Below are 4,190 nucleotides of genomic sequence, written 5' to 3' on the forward strand. Positions count from 1 at the left end.
ATTCAGTTGAAAAAAAAACGATATAAAAAGTCAAGAGATTCAATGAGGTAAGTAAGTATTGTTAAATTCTTATATAAGTATAGATATTTTCTGATAAGCTACTAATAAAAAGTTAGCTAGATACCGTCAAACGTTCTAACTTTTACCCATGTCCAATGTTTGCCTAAAATAGAGAAGTAATATATCCCTGAATTTATTTCGTTTGGCATTTGAAACCTGTCAACGATTTAGCTTATTTATTGGAAAATATAAGTAATTTACCAGTGGCATTATGTTGGTAGCACACATAGTATTTTTACAGTCTATCAAACGAACTGTAGTAAAGCAGAGAATTGTAGAAAAACTTTTTAATTAAGTCATTAAAATCTAAAGAATTACCTACTTATAATTTATCTTTAAACTTATAATAAAAAGCATTGATTGTTCAAGAATGTTTCTTTACTAACAATAGATTTACATGATTATTTACTGAAAAATATTGATAAATGTAACGTTGGCGTGTTTTTGGAATACGACAAAGTCATAAAATATCGAAATCCGTGCAAGGTTAGGGCAGTTGACGATACTTAGGTAAGCAAAGATATTAGACAAACATTTTAAATACTTATAAAATCATTGTAGGTAAGTGCAGGTTAGGTTAGTGCAGTTTTTAGGTTAAAACCTAATCTAAATTGTCTTTCATTCCAAACTGGCATTCCTTAATATGATCAACTATCATTCCTACAGTTTCGTCGTTAATTCTACCGGCTTTATATAAGGTATTAACTAAACATGATAACGAAAATACAGATTTAACAATGACGCCATTTGCTTCAAGTACACTAGCGCCACCTTGTTCGCGGTCAAGAACTACTACAGCATGAGAGACCACCAAGCCTTCCCTACGTAGCGTTTCAACAGTTTCCAACAAACTGCCGCCAGATGTCACTACGTCCTCCACGACGAGGCATTTCTGGTTCTTGTAATAAATGCCTTCTAGCAATCTTTTTGTTGCGTATAGTTTTGTTTCTTTCCGTTTCATGATCATTGGAGTATCGGTGTTGACGGACATCACTGCAGCCAGTGGAAGGGCTGCATACGGCACACCACAAAGTACATCGTGATTTATTTCCTTTGCTAATTTTTCTAAATGCCGCGCTACCGCCATCTGTAAATAGTGATTAGAAACATTTAGCACCGGCGATTATTTTCCATGAGTAAACATAGTCATAAAAACATAACATTACGGAAATAACATCACATAATATCAGTATAATTATTTAAATCGATATTAATATCTTGTTATATTAAAGACCGTATGTTATGAGTAACTAGTTTTGTGCATGGCCATGTTCGCTTTATAGTGATAAAATTTAGCTTTGTAATTCAAATAGTAAAAGATTTTTCAAAATCAGATAATTAATTTTAGATTGCCTCTTACATAAAACATGGACTTTACTCATTTATAATAAGACTAGCTATCCCACACTTAATAATATAACAATATGAGCTTATTTGAATTACAAGTGGCCAATGTAAGATTATTACTAGATGTTTTTATATTGAGACGCGCTTTTTTGCTTATTATCATAATTATTATGAACGCAAGTTCGAGCTAACGTATGAAATTATTAATGATTTAGAACGATAATCTACAATCTCGAAAATAGCGATCAAGTTAGCTAAATAAATTAATTAATAATTTTTCAAGATTAATTCCGTGAACGGACTGCCGAGACGAATGTCCGCAGGTTCTAAACCCAAAGGCACACACCTCTGACTTTTCTAAATATTATGTGTGTATTCTTTGTGAATTATCGCTTGCTTTAACTGTGAAGGAAAACATCGCGAGTAAACCTGCATACCTGAGAAGTTTTGTATAGGGATTTCAAGGGTATGTGAAGTCTACCAATCCGCACTAGGCCAGCGTGGTGGACTAAGGCCTAATCCCTCTCAATAGTAGAGGAGGCCCGTGCTCAACAGTGGGACAGTATATAATGCAGGGCTAATATTATTATTATTTATTAATTCAGTGATATAGTTTCAAATAAAGCTGGATGACAACACGGTATATTTTCAATGTCCACTATTTATTATTGAGTTCTTGGCTATACATTACATTATTATTGTACTGAGATAATAATAACATATCGAGTCACATTAAAGTTAATTAAATCCATATTATTTTTTTACGACATGTCACAGGCTGATATGATATTTTTATCGAGTTAATTTAATTAAAACCAGTGGGATATATTCCGTCTACTAGAACATATCCATCTTTTGTAATTAGCAATTTGTAATCGAAGGGCAGCTTTGATAGCCGTATAGGTAAATGGGGGATTTCTTGACTCTCTTACCGATACAGCTATCGAAGCTGTCCTTCGAATAAAAAGCCCGTAATTGTTAAATAAAGGATTCGCTCCTAGAGACGGAATAACGGCCTACTAATCTTAGTTTCTTGTCTAGTAGCAATATCTGAATGACATAATATCCAAATTTATTGGACTCAGTTGATATTTTTAATATTCTACAGTCGATGCCAGAATGCACGTTTTTGTTTTACATACAAACTAGGTTTTGTATAAGATTGTTGCACAAAATATGTTAAATCAATACATATTATAAAACAAATACCGTTTTTCTCTGTGTCTGTAGGTTATCGATTTTCTCAAAATCTACCGAATAGATTTTTATAAAATTTAGTATGGAGATAGATTAAGACCCTGGAAGGTTCTAGGCTATCCCGCTTTTTATCCCAGGAAAATAAATAGCGGGACTATTATTCCGGAAAACGCCTACACGCGCTCGAAGTCACGAGCAAAAGCTAGTATAAAATAATCTTATATCGTTTCTAAATTCTTAATTCGTCGAACTGTATCTGATCACTCACTGATTAGAATTCATGAATGATATTGTTATAAGACGGTATTGATACAGAAATCAAAACATCTCATAATCTCAATTCTTTATCAGTTTAACATTTTTATTGATCAATTTAAATAAATACCTTATAGGTGACACCATAAAACGACCATGATTTACAAGCTGACTTAATAACAACACCACAGAAAACCTTGGGAAAAAATTATTTTTAGGCATATTGCCTTCGAAATGCCATTGAGACAATCATATTTTATAATTATAGTAACACTGTAACATCTTGGTTAAGTTTATTAATTTGTAGAAGGATGTACGCAATAGAACACTATGAATTATGTCAAAATTCTTTAACTTTAACAAAGTTGCATTGTTCCTTAAGAAAATATGCCAAGACGTTTTAACTTAATTGATTACATTATTAAAATTATACTATTTTTCGGGTTTTATCGCGATTTTTATTTTTAATTTTCTCCCAACATTTCGAGGACTGCAACCTGCGATAAAACCCGAAAAATAGTTTAATTTTAATGTCTAACATTCGCGTAAACATAAGAAATCATTATGATTACATTATTCCAGGAATCCTTTCACAAACAACGTACCAAGCATAAACTAATAAGTGAAATATGAATTGATAATTATTGACAATGATTCAGAACACAAGTTTATTCCAACTGCAGTTCAATAATAATAATATAATATCAGCCCTGTATAAATACTGTCCAACTGATGGGCACGGGCCTCCTCTACTACAGAGAAGGATTAGGCCTTAGTCCACCACGCTGGCCTAGTACGGATTGGTATACTTCACACACCCTCGAAATTCCTATAAAGAACTTCTCAAATATGCAGGTTCCCTTACGAAGTTTCCTTCACCGTTAAAGCGAGCGATAATTCAGAAAGAATACACAAATAATTAAAAAGAGCCAGAGGTGTGTGCCTTTGGGTTTCGATCGACATTCGTCTAGGCAGTCCGTTCCACAACCAACTAAGCTATCGCCGCTTATTGACCATGTTAACTTCATACTGCCCAAATAAGGAAATTACCATAATACGAGGGTGCGACACTATAACCCTGGTCGAAGTAGATGGGAGTCCGTCGACCGACTTTTGCCTCGATGTCTCCCCAGTCTCACCGCACCAGCGTCGAACAGTTGTACAGCTAACTCTTCCAGATCTGCCATTTCCTGTAACAATCGATTAGGTTAGGTTAGCATTTACGAGTTTTTGCATGTTACAAACCTATACTATTACATAAAGCTGAAGAGTTTGTTTGTTTGAACGCGCTAATATCAACTACTGGTTCGAATTGAAAAATATCTTTTAGT

At 33.6% G+C, this 4,190-nt stretch overlaps 1 pseudogene; it reads right to left on the reverse strand.

The window, feature by feature from the left end:
* Window positions 1-420: 420 nt before the first annotated feature.
* LOC119191248 lies at window positions 421-4,050 on the reverse strand (annotated as a pseudogene).
* Window positions 4,051-4,190: the final 140 nt, after the last annotated feature.

This window comes from Manduca sexta, unplaced genomic scaffold (genome assembly GCF_014839805.1).
Source record: "Manduca sexta isolate Smith_Timp_Sample1 unplaced genomic scaffold, JHU_Msex_v1.0 HiC_scaffold_1258, whole genome shotgun sequence".
NCBI classification, from domain to species: domain Eukaryota; kingdom Metazoa; phylum Arthropoda; class Insecta; order Lepidoptera; family Sphingidae; genus Manduca; species Manduca sexta.